The sequence below is a fragment of the Rhinolophus sinicus genome, chromosome 6 (assembly GCF_057876585.1).
Source record: "Rhinolophus sinicus isolate RSI-liver-muscle chromosome 6, RSI-T2T, whole genome shotgun sequence".
NCBI lineage: Eukaryota > Metazoa > Chordata > Mammalia > Chiroptera > Rhinolophidae > Rhinolophus > Rhinolophus sinicus.
This window is the reverse complement of record NC_142506.1, coordinates 43,969,848-43,988,632: the sequence shown is the minus strand read 5'-3', so window position 1 is coordinate 43,988,632 and position 18,785 is coordinate 43,969,848. Positions and strand designations below refer to the sequence as shown.

The 18,785-nt window shown below is 41.0% G+C and overlaps 1 pseudogene; it reads left to right on the top strand.

The window, feature by feature from the left end:
* Nucleotides 1-4,151: 4,151 nt before the first annotated feature.
* On the top strand, nucleotides 4,152-10,091 carry LOC148758171 (large ribosomal subunit protein eL14 pseudogene; annotated as a pseudogene).
* Nucleotides 10,092-18,785: the final 8,694 nt, after the last annotated feature.

Here is an 18,785-nt window from a genome sequence, read left to right as displayed (position 1 = left end):
TGGGACTGGTCTCCAAACCATAATATGGCATCCGGAGAGCTAGTGTTCTGGAAACTCCCTGTGTGGGGCTGAATCCTAGGCACCTACTAGCCTCCCTGTGTGATCTTGGGCAACTTACTTCACTTCTCTGTTCCTCAGTTTGTAATTGATTCAGTGGACACTAACAGTATCGAGCTCATAAAGGTGAGATGAGATGATCAGCATAAACACCAAACAGTGCCCAGTACGTCGTCCTGTCTGTTATTATTTATTCAACAAACACTGGTGAGGACCTACTATTAACACATGCATGCCGGGCACTGGAAGAAATCAATATCTTAAAAAATAATAGCTACACTATGTGATCAGTGCTGCTTCTCACATGGTATTGGAATTAGACAATAAATGTGGATTATACACAAAGTGCTACAGATTCACATCGAAGGAAGCAAATAAATCTGCTGGGGCAGTTGAGGAATGCGTCACAGAAGTTAAAATTTGAGCTTTGTCTTAGAGACATGTAGAAATGCCTAGGCAGAGAAGGTGATTGTCTTAGGCAAATATTATTGGAGCAGAAACCAATTTGAATAGACTCAAATCAACAAAAATGGAAATGGGAAGCATGAAGCAGCCCTGGGGCCGGCGGCTGGGAAGCAGCGCCTGCCTCCTGGCTCTGGGCTCCCTCTCTTGGCACCCTCAGGATCAAGTGTCCTCACCTCTCTCTTGCCCTCTGTCCCCAGTACTCTCATATCTGCCCCACCGCCTCATGTGCCATCGGAAGTGTTCTCGATAATCTCCCTGGTGCATTCCTCTATGCCAACTCCAAGGAATAGCTCTCAGCTGGTGCAGCACAGGGAGTGGGTGGGAGGCACATCTCCAACGTCCCTGAAAGCAGGGTCCGGGATTGTTACAGGCGGAAGGGATCGGCTTGCCAGTGTGGCAAATTACATAATCAGATTTCTCACTTTAACACAATCTTTCATTCCTGAAAATACATGTATGTCTTTTAAAAAACTCACTGCCAGATTTTGTTTGCTAATATTTAATGTTGCAACTAATTTCATGAGTGAGAACCATCTGCAATATTCTTTTCCTGTACTATCTTTGTCTAATTTCAACATGAATGTTTTACTAGTCTCATAACATGACTTGAGTAATGTTCTGTCCTTTTCTGTGTAAGATTGAAATGTTCTATCCTTAAGTGTTTGGTAGAATTTGCCTATAATGCATCTGGGTCCATGATTGATTTTTGAACTATAGATTTCATTTCTTTGCTGGTTATAGAACAAGTAAAGTTTTCCATTCCTTTTTAGGTCACGTTTGATGATGTGTATTTCTTTTGGCATTTATCCACTTCATCTAACTTTTGAAATGTATTAGCATGAAACAATTCATATTATATTTAAACTGCTGCATCTATAGTCATAGCCCCACTGTATTACTAATATTATTTATTTCTGCTTTCTTCCTTATCTCCCGATTAATATTGCCAGTGTGATCTATTTTATTAGCACTTTAAGGAAGATTCTTAGCCTTATCGATCCTTTTCATTGTATGATTGTTATATATTCCATAAATTTCTGCCATCTTTATGATTTTATTTTACTCGGGTTTTACTCTATAATTCTTTTTTTCTTTTTTTAACTTCTCAATTTGGATGCTTAGCTCATTCAATTTGAGCTTTTCTTCTTTTGTAAGCACTTAAGACTGTAAACTTTACTTGTCACACCAAGTTTAGGATTGTTGTATCTTCCTGATAAGTTAAATCTTTCATCATTTTGTAGCCTCCGTTTGTATGTGTAGTAATGTCTATTTTTGTCTTTATGCTTTAAGTCTGTTTTGGTTAGAATTTGCTTGGAGTATACTTTTGTGTCTTTTTATTTTCAGCTTTGCCTTGAAATTTTAAAATGAGTCTCCTAAAAGCAGCATACAGTTGGATTTGTAAAACTTAATCAATGTTTGTCTTTTAATTTTACAGTATAACCACGTGTATTTATTTGATTACTGATATATTCAAATTTATTCCTGCTTTCTGGTTTTCCTCATTGTTTGTTTTAGTGTTTTTTTAAAATAGAAATTTATTAATATGTATACCTTGTGTATACCTGGGAGATAATTAAGGAAAAATGAGTAACTCTCAGAGGTGGCTTAGAATTCAGGCTTAAATGTCATCTTCAGAAAAACAGAGAAGAGTGTGGGGAAAGTCACTTGTGGAGAGGTGACCAGGAAAAATGTGGTAAACAAGAATAAGGTTCATTATACAGATTTAACTTGGCGCCTTCTCTATTGATAAGAGTTTCTTATGATTTGGTCACCTTCTCTTCCTGGTACAGAGAGAACCCTTACAAATAAATTTTTTTTTCTTTATAAAAAATATTTATTTAAAAATTACTTATTTTTTTCTGTTACAGTCGACATTCAGTATTATATTAGTTTCAGGGTTATAGCATACTAGTTACACATATATATATAATCTATGCAGTGATCCCCCAATTAGTCTAGTACCCACCTGGCACCATACATGGTTATTACAATATTATTGACCATATTCTCTATGCTGTACTTTACATCCCTGTGGCTATTTTGTAACTATCAGTTTGCACTTTTGGATCCATTCCCCTTTTTTACCCAGCCCCCCCAACCCTCCTCCCATCTGGCAACCATCAGTTTGTTTTCTGTATCTGTGAGTCTGTTTCTATTTTGTTTGTTTGTTTATTTTGTTCTTTAGATTCCACACATAAGTGAGATCATATGGTATTTGTCTTTCTCGGTCTGACTTATTTCACTCAGCACAATACCCTCTAGGTCCATCCATGTTATTGCATCTTTTTGTTTTTTCTTGCCTTCTTTTGTATTGATTGGGCTTTTCTTTCTTTCCTTTTCTTTTTCTTATTGTATTTTGTTACTCTAATGGTTTGAAAATTTGCTCTAATAGTTTAAAGCTGGATTGTCTTAAGAGTAGCCAGTAGCCACATGTATTCATTGAACACTTGAAATATGAACAGCATAAACTGAGTTATGCTGTAAGTGTAAATTACACATCAGGTTTTGAAGACAAATTTTTAAAAAATGTACAATATTTCATCATTATTTTTATATTAATTAAATGTTGAAAATATATTATTTTCGATGTATTAGGAATAAAATATATTATTAAATTATTTTCACCTATTTCTTTTTCCTTTTTTAACATGGCTCCTGGACATTTTTAAATTATAAAAATGTCCTGCATGTGTGGCTAGCATTGTATTTCTGTTGAACAGCTTTGGTTTAAAGATTACACTAAATATTTTCACATATCTATTTAACTTAACAAAGTCTAATGTTAACAAAATTCTTACTTCTTCTTAGACACTAGAAAGACCAGAATCATTTACCTCAATACAGACCTTCCCAACTTATATGCCTGTATTTTAGTTCTTTTTTTTTTAATAACATACATGTTAGCTGTTATTATTGTGGTTTTATGGAGATTAAAGGAGAAAATTATATAATTATCTCAACAGATGCAGAAAAATTATTTGATAATATTAATTTTACCCATTCATGATTTGGGAGGAAAAAAGAAAAACAATGTTAATAAGCTTAACTTATTTTTCTTTAAAGCACCTCAAAACACTTACAGCAAACATCATACTTAAAAGAGAAATGTTGAAGTCACCTTGTTAGGGAGGTGCAGTGAACTTGTCTGCCAGTGCAGTGACGTGGGGGCGGGGCGATAGGGATTGGAAAGGGAAAAACGAAACTCTCATGATTTGAGCATGATATGATTGTCTATATAGAAAGACCAAAAAAGATCTGCTGGTATATTATTAAAACTAATAAATGATTATTCACTATGTGCTAAACGCAAAATCAGTATTTTGACTGAATTTCAATTGCATCTCTACATACCTACATTGATCAGTTACAAAAGGTAATAAAAATAAACAGCATATACTAGCAACAAAAATGTAAAATGCCTAGAAACAAATCTAATATGCAAGCCCTTTATGAAGGAAAACCGTAAAACTTTATTGAAAAACATTAAAGATCACCTAAATAATTGAAGAAATATTCCATAGTCCTAACTAGGCAGCTTCAATATCTTAAAATGTAATTTCTCCTCAAATCAATCTCTATTTTACTGTAATTCCAATAAAAGATTCCTACACAGCTTCTTGCTGAACGCGGCCAACATGGTGTTCAGCACTTTGTGGAGGTTGGCCAGGTGGCCTCCATCCGCTTTGGGCCTCATGCCGGAAGCTGGTCACGACTGTGGATGTTATTGATCAGAACAGGGCTTTGGCTGATGACCTTGCACTCAAGCAAGGTGACAAGCGATGCTTTTCAAATGCACGCAGCTCACTGACTTCATCCTCAAGTTCCCACGCAGTGCCCGCGAAGTATGTACAACAAGCCAGACAGAAGGCAGATATCAATACAAAATGGGCAGCCACAAGATGGGCCAAGAGTGAAGCCAGAGAAAAGAAAGCCAAGATGACAGACTTTGATCGTTACAAAGTCATGAAGGCAAAGAAAATGAAGAACCAAATAATCAAACTTGAAGTTAGGAAGCTTCAAAAGGCAGCTTTCCTGAAAGATTTTCCCAAAAAAGTGCTTGCTGCTAAAGGTGCAGCTGCAGCAGCTACTGCAAAGTTTCCAGCAAAAAAGATGGCTGCTGCAGCAACAAGTCTCCAGCCCAGAAGTTTCCTGCCCAGAAAGCTGCAGGCCAGAAGGCGGTGCCTCCAAAAGCTCAGAAGGGTCCGAAAGCTCCAGCCCAGAAAGCACCTGCTCCAAAGGCATCTGGCAAGGAAGCATAAGAACATAAAAGGCTGTTATAAAAGTAATAAAGGTTCTTTTTGATAAATTAAAAATAAAATTCCTACACAGTTGTTTTCAACCCTCTTTTTCTTCTCCACCTTCTTCATCCCTGCCTTCCCCACACCCTCCTCCTTCATGTTTAATAAAACCTGCAAACCTTATTCTAAAATTTATAAGGATGAGCAAAGGCTTAGGAATAGCCATAACACTCCTTACAAAGAACAAGGTAGGGAGACCTACCTACCAAATACAATAATTAAGTTATAATTTTCTAAGCTGTGATAATTAAGACAGTATACTATTGGCATGGAATATGCCAACTGAACGATGGACATGACAAAAGACCTGGAAACAGGCCTGTGCATATGTGTATATTTCATTTATGGCAAAAGTAGCATTTCAGGTGAGTGAGGAAACTACATGAAAAACAATATTCTAAGATATTTTAATGAACTTAGATTAGGGCAAAAGGAATTTTTGCATAGGACACAAACTATGAATCATAATGGAAAGACGGATACATTCAACTACATTAAAAGTAAGAATTTCTGTTCCTCAAGAGATACCATAGAGAGTGGAAAGATAAACCACAAGCTGGTAGAAGACATTCACAGCCTATGTAATTGACAAAGGGTTAGTGACTGGAATATATCACCATTTAATCTGCATCCATAAGAAAAAAATAAATAACCCAAAAGAAAGACGGACAAAAGCTATCCACGGGCACTTCACAAAGGAGGAGATCCATGTGGTCAATGAATATGAAAAATGCTCCATCTCAATAACAAACAGGAAAGTATAAATTAAAGCCATAGTGAGATACCTTGCGGGAAACAGCGTGATGGCTCCTTAAGAAATTAAAGGTGGCGTTACACATGACCCAGCAATCCCACTGCTGGGAATGTACACAGAAGAACTGAAAGTAGAGACATGAACAGATCTTTGTACACCGGTGTTCCCGGCATGCTAAGAGGAATGTGGGCATCAAGTTCTGGGAAACTATGCAGCAAGCCAATGTGTCTGACTTATCATTCAACGAAAATGTCTTGCAAACCTGGTGCTAAAGACTCAAGAGACAAGACTGCCCAAATGGCACTCACATTACACTGGGCCTTAGATGGACAGAGATTGTCCATTTTAAAAATGTTTCATCCAGGAAGTTATTTGGGATGAGGTAATTAAAATAAATGAAGGGATAAGGATTTTGGTCTACCAATAAGAAAAGACTTTGAACATCTTGACAACCAAAAAAAAAAAAAAAAAAAAGGTTTTCTGTTTTCATCTTCTATTTAGAAAATTGATCCACTGAATTATGGTGACAGAAATTAATAGATTTGAGCCAAAGAGATGAGCACCGATTGTAAATTTTGAGGGAGTTGTCCTGGGCTGTAGAGTTTGGGGAGGTCAGTTTCCTAGACGTCATGTTTCTACAGCCTCTGAATACAGGCCTCTGTCATTCAAAGTCAGTGCTCTTTTGTCCCTTGCTGCAACATACAGAAAGGGAATTAGCCTTCACTGGTGTGGGGAGAGTCGATGCAAACAGCAACGACATGGTATTTATTCCCATTAAGCCTCACAGAGTTCATACTGTTCATTTTCTACGTGTGTAAGTGGCCAGATCCCAAACTGCACCCTACAGGGAAGACCCCCGGTCCCACCGCCTGTTTTATTGTGGCACCTTCCTCTGCAGAGCCCACCCCAAGTCCCGCCGGGTCCTGGCTGCAGTCACCTGTCACAGCCTCCATGGGTGCCCAGGTCCCAGCCACAGAGGTCAGGTGAAGTCTGGGCACTGGAGGCTTAGGGCAGCCAAGGCTGAGAACCTCTGCTTCTGTCTTTGTGGTAACTTACAGTCACACACACATACACAAAGCTTTTTATTCCAACAAGATTTACGATTAGTCATTTCATGCTTCAGAATTGTATTCAATCAATACTAGTGGCCTTTACTGCGTTACATTACTTTCCCTTTTTCTTTTGTAATCAAAAAAATATATTTTGTTTTTAATAAACCTAAACGTCTCTAAGGAGGGATCATGATGTGATCTTTTTAAAAAAGGTCTTAGTTCTGCTAAGCAGTTTGATGTATTTGTGGTTGGCAAATGTGAGTGTGAAAGCCAGAGGAAAATGAATTTGCATGGTTTAGCAGTATCTCAGAGGCCACCATAGGCACTGGATAGGAAAAAGACAAATCTACAGCTTGGTTTGGGGGAGGACCACAGAGAGTACCTTTTATGCATTAATTCACTTATTCGGAAAGTATATATCAAGCTCTTGTCACATCCAGAACGAGCATAGTGGTGAATCCCGCTAGCGGGTCAGTAAAACAGAAGTATCTACCACCACAGGTTTTAGACTCATCATCACGCCTTCTAAACCTTCAGTGACATCTACAATCTTGTCACTGCTTTCAGTCTGGAGCTGGGAACCGGAGGTGCTGAATTTGCCAGTCCACCGCAGGAATGACTTGTTGGGACACCCAGGGCGCAGGTGCTGGGGAGCTCCATGCAGTCACAAGAGGCTTACCCATGGAAACTTGCAGAAATGGCACAGAGCATAGGAACTTGGAATGTGGGGTTCCAAGAAATCCTGTCTAAATTTCTAAGGCCAGGCAGTCCCAACCCAATTTTGGGTTATTCTTTGCTGCATCATTTTTTCCTACCACATCCCTAAATACTGATATTTAACAAAGTTCTCATCTCAACCCTCTCCTCAGTCTCTATATTTTTCCAGAGAAACGTCAACCACCTATATAACTGGGTTATATATGTATCTGGGTGCTCTGTTGGGACAGGGGAGAGTACTCCTATTAGCCCCTCCCTTCCTCTGCTGGGATGCCTTTGAGGGGCTACCCTAGCACCCCAGGGGCCTCTGCAAGCATAGTTTAAAAGCCACTGCAGTAGGAAATGATGGGGCCTAGGGGTTCCTGGCCTCTAAGCCACAAGGAGCAGACCTGAGGGTACCAGTGAGGGTTATAACACCTTCACTAGGGACCAAAGAGAAGGTCTTTCTGGGGCTTTCATATCTCATGGCACCCCTGCTGGCCCACCCTGTGCAAAAGGAACACTAGACTGAACCCACAGGCCCCAAACTTCCTCTGATTTAGTTCAACAGTCCGCTGACAGACACCCTGTGACTATGGTTCTCGCTCTACTGGTATAACCTTGAAAATTAGGGTCCACCTTCTGTGCCAGGTGGAGGCATTGCATTTGGCTCAAGTCTCTTCCTAACTTACCTGGGCAAGTACCTACTAGATACTATGGTGTTCTCCCTGTCAAGCACTCCGACCGCTGTCCTCTAGCCCTGGGTGTATACAGTTGGGTGTACCCACAGTTGTACGTGCTGCTACTCGCGGGAGGCGGATTTCCCAGCGACAGCAGACAGGACAGGGGGCGAGGCCTCCCCAAGCCCCGCCCCATGATACTGCGCTTTGTTCTGGCTTTTCCGTCTGTCCGGTCCGTCGGGCACTCACAGCACCCCTGGGGGTGCGAAGGGCTTTCACACAGTGGAAAGCAGCTTTAGCTTTCAGATGAGATGTCCACAGTCCCACGTCAGCAAGTGGATGGCGGAGGACTCACACCCAGTCTGCCTTCTTGTAAGGAGTTGCTTTTCAAGCCCAGCTGCTCCAGGACTCACCCCGTCCCCACTGAGAGCTAATAGTAGCACGCTCCTCCTGGCGCTGCTTCCTTTGTTCTTAGGCACAATAATGGAGACGCCCTTTCCTCCTAAGTCCCCTCCCCATCTCTTGGGGAGCCCTTAAGTAGCAAGGTCCACATGTGCAGATCCAGTTCTTCAGGGAGCTCGGGCGGGCAGGCCCTGGGGCTTTTCTCCACAATTGGCCCTTTTCCTGCTTAACGACAGATGATCAGAGGAGCAGAGACTCGCCAACAATCCCTGAGGAGGCCTAGGGAAGAGCAAAGGCAGACGTGCCTGGGCACAATCAGAAGAAGAATTTGGTCTCAGAAGTCAGATAAGGGCATCGGCCCAACTTAGACCAGAACACCGCCCAGAACAGTAGCTGGTAAGAGCTGCACAAAGAGGGCGATTAGAACCGAAAAGCGACACTGGATAATATTCCTTAGCAGCGGCCCCTCCATCCCCCTTGCTTCCTACTATCAAACTGTTTGTGATTGGTTTCTGCGACTTCGGGTGGGCTGAGAACAACAGCCCAGGCCTCTATTTCACAGGGGCCCCACCTCTGGACAGAGTCTGTGGGTAGATCGGGGCTGACAGATAATGCAGCAAGATGCTGAGCTGGGAAGTGTCCTTTGACTGGCATATTAAAGATGGCCCTGTTCAAAGAGAAGGGAGGGGAGGGAATGGGTAAGGGAGGAGGGGAAGAAGGGAGTGAAGAAAGAGAAAAAGAAGAAAAAGGAAACGAAAAAGAAAGCAGTCCAAAATTACAAACCGTATACAGGAGGAACTATGTTACAACTCAGAGAACCACAACCGCATACATCTTTTTCAAAATCAACTCGTTAGATTTTCCTGCAGGAAAGAAATTCAAAGAGAGACGAACAAGCAATTTAACATTCCTTCCTGCTTACTTCTGAAACAGCCTTAATCTTACCAGGCCAGACAGAGATCACTTCCAGCAAACACTGATTAGAGAAATTGCATCTTTTCAAACAAAGCCCTGTGGGCAGGGCTGGCAGTGAGCACCTCCCGGCCTCACCCTCCATCCTGGCCCCCCGGACCTCCTGCCTCGATGTCTGCCTCTCCCTGGTGCCAGCATTGCTGACAAATGACACACTGAGATGTGCCAAGTTACTGAGTTCTGACCAAAGAAAATACGGGCAGACGGCAAGGTGTCCTGGACACGTCTGCTTTTATTTGTGCCTTTCACACAGGGAGAGTCCCGGCCACTGTCTGGTGTTCCTTTGAAAGCAGCTTTGTCTTTTCCTTAGACTGAAGCATTGCACTGGTTGTACTCTCACAAGGACTAAGGCAGCTGTTTTTCACGGTGGCATCCACTGTTAGGGCTCCCACCATGAAAACATTGCAGGCCAGAACTCCCCACCCATATCCAGCCATTGTCAGCTTATAGTCACGTAGAGAGAGAAAATATTGGTTATTTGGTGTATGAGTCTTCTGGGGCTGCCATAGCAAAGTACCACAGGCTGAATGGCTTAAACAACAGAAATTTATTTCCTTACAGTTCTGGAGGCCAGAAGTCTAAGGTGAGGGTGTCGGCAAGTTTGGTTTCTCCTGGGGCCTCTCTCCTTGGCTTGTAGATGGTGTCTTCTTCCTGAGTCTTCACATGGTCTTTTCTCTGTGTGGGTATCTGTGCCCAAACTTCCTCTTCTTATAAGGACACCACTCACAGTGGATCAGGGCCCAGCCCAATAACCTCATTTGAACTTATAATAATTCCTCTTTAAAGACCAGTCTCCACTGACTGGATGGTGATCAAATAATGCAATATATAGATGATGTATTATAGAATTGTACACATGAAACCTATGTAGTTTTGTTGACCATTGTCACCCCAATAAATTTTAATTAAAAAATTTTTTAAATTTAAAACATTTTTTAAAAGACCTGTTTCCAAATACAGTCACATTCTGAGGTACTGGGGGTTAGGACTTCAACATACGAATTTTGGGGAGACACAATTCAACCCATAACATTCAATAAAAATTGTACCGTTCTTTTGACTTTAGCCCTTTCTGATGTAGAGAATGCCTTAGAATGCTGAAGAAAAAACCATTTGACCACCTCTGAATATGCCGTTTGTAGGCTCTGGCCTGTTCAATGGAAAATTGCTGTCTTAGGTGCTATATTATGGGAAACTCTGACTATGGTAAACCATGGGATACATTTTCTCACCTGAGGCTGACTTAGTGACCTCGCAGGGTTTTATAAATTAATGCACAGAGGTGATGAATAAAGGATAAACAGCTACTATAAGCACTTATGACTTCTGTTAATAGAGATGCCTGGGAAGAACATCTGATGGATTTCTGGGCTCAGAAATTGTCACTTGTGAGTCTGAATCGAACATGTCTTTGAGCAGTACATTCTCCTATGTCAGGGGCTGCTGATTTTTTCTTTCTTTCTTGGTGACAGGGTTCTATTTAGGTGTATAAGACCTTACAAACAAAGGCTTTAAGTTAGGGTCCTATAAAGTAGCATTATGATTACTTATAATAATATAAGAATTTCTCATGGGACCCGCTCTGTGAAGTAAGAAATTCCTAATCTTACTGAAGAAAAGACATTGTCACTCACCTCTGCACATGCTAATGGAAGATCAATTCTTTAGACCATTGTCTAGGAAGTCACAACCCAAAGTGCCTCTGCCTTGCTGACAGAGCCCACGATTGTCACCAGCTTTCTCTTCTCACTCTGCATACCCCACCTGGCTTCACCTCCCACACCCAAGCTTACCCCTCCCACTCTAGTTCTCCAGCACTCATCTCTCTTCTGAGCTTAGACCCCAGACACTTCTGAGTACTACACTGTTCCACTTAATTTTCCCACGGGTCCCCTGAACTCAACGCAAACAGAAGCCATTACCTTACTTCAATACCTGCTTTTCCTCTTCCTGCATGGTCCCTGTTTGCTCAGATGGGAGCGTCATCAATCTGATGCTCTCGCATTCAAGTCACCAGTTCCTACAGATTCTCCTTCCTTGGGACCTTCTTGAATACACTCCGATCTCTCTTTCCTCATCACTGCTGTCCTGGACTCTGCCCTCAAGCCTTTTCCCATGGGGCACTGAAAAATTAACTGGACCTAGTTTTATGCTTTGTATCACTAATTTCCAGCACTGGGCCTGATGTATTGTAGGTATGCAACATATGTTGAATGAATGAATGACAATAACCGACATATATTTAGTGGTTCCTATGTGTCAAGGGAATATTGACTCTGATTTCTTTTTGTTGAGCTCCACTAATGCTGAGTTTATTTTGTTTCCTAGGAGTAAAAAACCCTTTTTAGAGATCTTTTGGTTATCCGATCAGATTTGAAGAAACATTAACCATGGCGGAAATCTGCCCTAACACCACGAATGTTGCTGTCTGTCTCTCTTTCATATTTGTTGCATGTCTATAAGAAGAAGCTCATGGGGAGAAGATCCCAACGGGCCCCAATGAGTCCATTCCTCAAGCCGGCCTGAGGACTAAGTCCAGAAGGTTCTTCTTAGGCCAGCACCCTTTGACCAAACTTTGTCCTGGGTCACTCATCAAAACCTTACGGAACGAATCTTGAAAACACTAGGCTGAGTGAAAGAAACCAGGAACAAAAGATCATAGGTTATATGATTCCATTTATACAAAATGTCCAGAATAAGCAAATGCACAGGGACAGAAAGTAAATTAGTGGTCACCTAGGGTTGGGAGTGGGAACAGGAATTGACTGAAAATGGCCAAAAGTTACTTTTTGGAGTGATGGAATGTTCTAAAATTGGATGGTACTGATGGTCGCACAACTCTGCAATTTACTAAAAAGAATCAAATTGTACACTTAAGATGGATGAATTTTATAATATAGCATCTGTGATCAAAAACTACGGTAAATACTGCTGCCAATTGCCATCCAAAGAACAGGTGATGTTGATTGTGTTTTTTGACCTTGATGGAATTGTGCGAGCTGAGTTTGTACCCAGGAATACTTCAGTGAACTCTGACTATTATAAGGGCTTATTAGAGCATTTAAGAAACGTTGTGTGTAGAAAACGGCCTGAGAAATGGGCAAACGGTTTCATCCTTCATCAAGACAATGCTCTGTGTCACACATCGCTTCTGGTACGGCAAATGCTGTCAAATAAAAACATTATGGTGTGTTTTCATCCGCCTTATTCACTGGATCTGGCACTGTGTGACTTCTGGCTCTCCCCCAAAGTCAAAATGACCATGAAAGGTAAAGGTTTTGAATCAATTCAGGACATCAAGGCAGCCACCACTATGCAACTAAAAACGCAAAAGAGGACTTCCAGAACTGCTTCAGAAAGTGGCAAGAATGATGGGATAAGTGTGTTCGAAGTGAGGGTGAGTATTTTGAGGGGGATTAATAGTAATATGTCTTTTACTGTAATAATTTTTTAAAGATTTTATTGGGGAAGGGGAACAGGACTTTATTGGGGAACAGTGTGTACTTCCAGGAGTTTTTTCCAAGTCAAGTTGTTGTCCTTTCAATCTTAGCTGTGGAGGGCGCAGCTTAGCTCCAGGTCCAGTTGCCGTTGCTGGTTGCAGAGGGCGCAGCACACCATCCTTTGCGGGAGTCAAGGAGTTGAACCGGCAACCTTGTGGTTGAGAGCCCACTGGCCCACAAGGGAATCAAACTGGCAGCCTTCAGAGTTAGGAGCACGGAGCTCCAACTGCCTGAGCCACCGGGCCGGCCCCTATACTGATTTTTTTTTTATTTAAACATTCACTGTATTTTTTTATCACACCTCGTATACCTCAATAATGTTTTGTTTTTTAGTTTTATAAAATCCTTATGAGAACTTTCCTCAGTCCTACCTTGTTTCCTCCATGAGAGTCTAGGTCTGAGAGAGAACTCTGCAAATCTCCCACCCTTGGGAACTGCAAATCTGCTGGGTTTGTGGTTTTATGGTTCAGCCAGTATCTTGGGGAACCTGCGACACAGCTGTATAAGCGACACCTTGGACAGACATTGCACGACTCTGATGGGCTTGTTTCAGTCTCTATGCAAATCACCTCTAGGCCACATTTCTACTTCGTACCATATTTCCCCGAAAATAAGACCCAGCCGGACAGTCAGCTCTAACACGTCTTTTGGAGCAAAAATTAATATAAGACCCACTATTATATCATATTATATTATATTATATTATATTATATTATATTATATTATATTATATTATATCATATTATATTATATTATAAGACCTGGTCTTATAGTAAAATAAGACCCTGTCTTATATTATAATAAAATAAGACCGGGTCTTATATTAAGTTTTGCTCCAAAAGACGCATTAGAACTGATTGTCCTGCTAGGTCTTACTTTCCGGGAAACACGGTATCTGTAGTTATACTGTAACTCAAATTTGTGTGCTTATCTTTTTAAATGCTGTCATTTTATCAAGGGTAATTAAGCATTACAATAGCCACTTCAGGAAACTTTTGATAGAAACAAATTGTTTATTTGAGAGACATCTTAGAACAAAAAGGAAACATTTGCAAACATACAATGTTCTACATTTTGGGGATTGGTCTGAGAAAGCATCCAAAAAAAAAGATTTCAGATTCTAAAAGTGATTCAGTAAGAGATTCCTTGGCCAAGGCAAAGAAAAATGTGAAAACATAAAACTGTCTCTCTTTTTAAATCCCTTAATTACAATTCAGATCTAATAGACTTTGTTGTCACTATTTCTTCTCTGTTCTTTGCTGCTCCATCTCGTTCTGCCCCTTCTTTCCCCTTCCCTCCTGAGCAACCCAAAATTTCAAGGTTCAATTGTCTTTTCAAATTAATTCCCCCTCAGAACAGAGAAAAGCCCTCACGGTTGATGTTAAGCCCTGTTCCTGCTCTGAGCTCAGAGTCATTGTCAAAGTCGTTTCAAAGCCTTTGGAGAAATTAGACAGGATGGAGAGAAATTTACAGAGGAGTTTAGAATGTTCTTCTGACAAGTAATGCAAGGCTCACAGATCTATACCAACTAGTTGATATGTTAGCAGGAACCTCAGCTGCGGAAAAAAAAAGGGTTGAAAGGCAGAATGAGAAGACCTGAGGGGGCTTAACCTGGCAGCAGGAACCAGAGGATTTAGAAGAGCTGTAGATGTTGGGCAGATCTTTCTTATGAAAACAGAGAGGGCTCAGAGTCAGGCCTCCAGGAAGGAAAGGGTGAGATGAGGCCCTGGGGATGTCAGGAGCAGGCCTTGTCACCCTCTGAACAGCGTTGGGAAGTAGAGCCTCAAGCACACGTGACCCCAGCTCTCATCTCACTTTTTGTAAATGCCCTTAATCCAGAGAGAGGGAATTTAACAGATACATTCTGGGGCCAAATCTGACCCTCCCATGGGCCAAATCTGACCTTCTGCCTGTTTTCGTAACTAAAGTTCTATTTGAACACAACCACCCTCATTTGTTTACATATTATCCCTGGTGTCTTCACAACTGCAGAGTGAAATAGTTGCAACAGAGATGTGATGACCTGCAAAGTCTGAAATGTTTACCCTCTGCCCCTTTGCGGACAAACTTGGCCGAGTTCTGGTGTTATAACTAAAATAGCTGGAAGCTTTCCACATCCCACCTCATGAATCCCCACAGGAGGGAATCTCTAGGCAGAGACACTTCCAGAAAGGACAAGAGAAAGACAATTGTTCAGCATTAGCTGAAAAACTAAAGGGGTAAAAACTGAAGTGAGTGGTCAACTAGATAAAGGGCTCCAGCAGAGGATTCAGCACCTGATTTTGTTTTACCCTCAAATTCCGAAGGAGAGATTTCTCTAAACATTAAAGGATAACTTTGCCCATTTTTAACTAATTCAGGTGCTACTGTGAACTTCAAACCCCCCACTGTCTTAGAGTCAACAAACAAGTCAGATGGTGGGTCTCTCTAATTACCCTCTAACATTCCCTCACACCCTGTAACCAAGGGACAGTCTCCTCTGTGCCACAACAGTGCTAATGAGACAGGGGTGGGTTTGCTGTGCAAATACAAATGGCCGATTAAATGTGCTCCTGAAGTCCCGTCCTGACAAGGCCCCTGTTCACAGTGAAACCATGGCTGGTCTGAACGCTGGTTCCCCTGGTGTCTCAATCAAGCACAGTTGGAGAGATCAAAGAGAGGCCAAAAATTCTTAGATACAGGCAGGATTTGGGAGCTAAAACAACTAAGGTTCAGACTGATTTATCTAAACCTCTATCGAGACTCCACAATACCCTGTTAAACCAGAAGATAAGGAAGGTATACAGCTAATCACCGAAAGCGTAACAGCTTGTACCAGTTCACGTAAGACGCTTATGCCCCATCAAAAAGTCCAGCGGGTAAAGCTATAGATGCATTCAGGACTTGGACAAGAAAAAAATATGAGATGTCCTAAATTAAATTCAGCAGGCCAGAGGGTGGAATGAAGAGTCAAGAGAAGTTAATCAGTTAACAACTGTGGGCCAAAACCAACAAAAGGCTGCTTACATTCCTGAGTGTACGTTGAAATTTTGAATTAACTTCTGGCAGCTATTTCCACCATTATCTCCCGAGATAGCCCAGTAACTGGTCACCAGGCACCCCCGAACTTGTTGATATGTGAACTTTCTGCACTGCGGCCCACAACCATCCAAAGGAGCAACACTTTTTTTAAGTAGCCCCCAAAAGCCCCCCAGATAGCTCTACTGTATCTGTGGTTATGTTTGCTTGATCGTTCATAACAACATTATTGTTATTATTATTATGACATATTATAATATTTTACCAGCTTTACTAGAGTTTTTTTCAAACAGCCACATTTTTTTCATTGTTCCTTCTATTTTTATTTTATTATTTTTGGCTCTCATCGTTACTTTTCCATCTTCTTCTACTTCCTTTTGGTTTGCTCCATTATTCTATTTTCAACTTCTTTTTTTTTAACTTCTTGAGGTGAACCCTCCATCTATTTATTTTAAATCTTTCTTGATTTCTAATGAATGTATTTAGATTTAGATGCTTCTCTCTGGTGACAGATTCACAATTTTTGAGGTGCTGTGCTCCCATTAATGTTCACTTCTAGAATGTTCATGATTTTTATTATCATTTCCTGTCTGACTTATGAATTAGTTGGCACTGGGATTGTTTTGCTTCTTTGTTTCCAAACAAATGGGCTTTGGGTGCTGCTCTCTTTCAATGGTTTATTTCGAGTTTTATTGTGCGGCTGTCAGAACATGTGGTCTGTATCACATCAAGTCTGGAATTTGATGAAACTTTCTTTGACATGCAGTTCAGATCAAACATCACAATGACCCATGTATATTTGAAAGACACGTGTCATCTATTTATTGGGTGCAAAGTACTATATAGCTCTATTATAGGAAATCTTCTATAATTTTATTATTCAAACAGTTTCATTCAAATCTTTTATAATCTTAGCAATTTTTGACTGCATGATCTATTCATTTCTGAGAGAGTGACCTATTTTTTTGGGGGGGGAATATTGGGGAGCAGTGTGTTTTTCCAGGACCCATCAGCTCCATGTCAACTTGTTTTCAATCCAGTTGTGGGGGGCGCAGTTCAGCTCTAGGTCAAGTCACTGTTTTTAATCTCGTTGTTGAGGGTGCATCTCACTGGCCCATGTGGGAATCGAACCGGTGACCTTGGTATTATGAGCACTGTGCTCCAACAACTGAGCCAACTGGCTGCCTGAGTGACCTGTTCTGATTGTGGATTTGTCAACTTCTTTCAATACTGTCAATTACATATTTTGAGTCTGTGTTATGAGTTGTATACAGGCATTGTTGTTATATCCTTTGGGGGGGGCAAATACTTCTGTCTTACGGACTCTGTACTTGTCCCAGGACTAGCCCCACTTGACTTTCTTCCACCTCCTTTATCTATAGCCAGTGTAAATTTTGTCTAAACAAGTTGTATCTTTCCCCCCACCCCCCACCAAACTTAATATATGAAAGAGCCCTGTCAACATGTCAACGAGGGTGGTGGACATGCCATCTTCTCCATCCAGTCCTCTGCTGATGGTTTAGTTTGCATGCCCCAGGACCAGGTCCTTTTCCTGATTAGCATGTGGCTCAATAAACCCTTTCTTTCAGAAAAGCTTTTGGCCATGAAGGTTTTTGTTTAACAACTTCAAGACCATAAGTAGTCATTCTTTGCATACCAAACCCAAATCCAACTCTATCTCGGCGAGTCCTGAGGCTGCATGTTTAACTGTTGTAAATTCGCATTCTGCTTCCCTCAGTGTCACCTTAGATAAAAATAGTCAACACTTGCTTACATTCTCCTAAGAAATAAACATGCCTGGACCATTATGTCTCAGGAGTCACTGAGTCCCTCTCTGACTCTTCACAAGTCTTTAACCCCGGCCTCAAGGACCTCCATTTCCTTATGATTCTACTCTTCAGTGTATGATGGCGTTTTGTTGTGTTCTAAACATCAGGTGAGCTCTAAGATGGACTTTGTCTATTTTGCTGTTTTAGCTCAGGAAGGGTATAGGTTTCTAAAGAGAAGTTACAATTTTATCAAAGCAAAATTCATTTCCTGAGACATGCTCTAATCCCAAGAAGGTAAATCCCTTACTTCTGCCATTCTGCAGGACCTTCAAAACTTTCCCAGTCCAGTAACTAAGAACAATTAAGAGGATTCCTGGGTCTGTCTGGCTTCTGCAGGAAACGGCTTCCAGCTTCTCTGAAATTGCCAGGACACTAGACCACTTAACCCCCTCCTTGGTAACTGAAACTCTTCCCTAGAAATCTAAGCATAGGTTAAAATTAGCCCTCCAACAACCTCCCACTTAGGACCTTCCAATTATCATAAGCCTTTCTACAAGTTTTCACATGGGACTCAACTTCCTGGGTCTCATCAGAGACCAGTCACTTATTACAGTCTCTCTCGATCCAGAGCAAAGCCGACTTACGTACCTGTCAAATGCCATAACCATAGTAGTAGCTGAACTAGCCAACCTTGATTTCTTGATTTGTCTCTCTGTGTTTTTTATTGTGCATATATAGTAAAAATTTTTACTTTAATCATTTTAAGTATACAATTCAGTAGCATTAATTACGTTTACTATGTTGTGCAACAATCACCACTATTTATTTCTAAATCCCTTTCATCATCCCAAACAGAAACTCTGTAACCATTCAGAAATAACTCCTTATTCTCCCCGAACCCCAGCTTCTGGTAACCTCTATTCTACTTTCTGTCTCTAGGCCTTAGATATTTCATATAAGCGGAATCATACAATATTTGTCCTTTTGTGTCTGACTTATTTCATTTAGCATAGTGTTTTCACGGTTCACCTATGTTGTAACATGTGTTAGAACTTCATTCCTTTTTATGACTAATATTCCATGGTACGTCCCACATTTTGTTTATTCATTCATCTATTGATG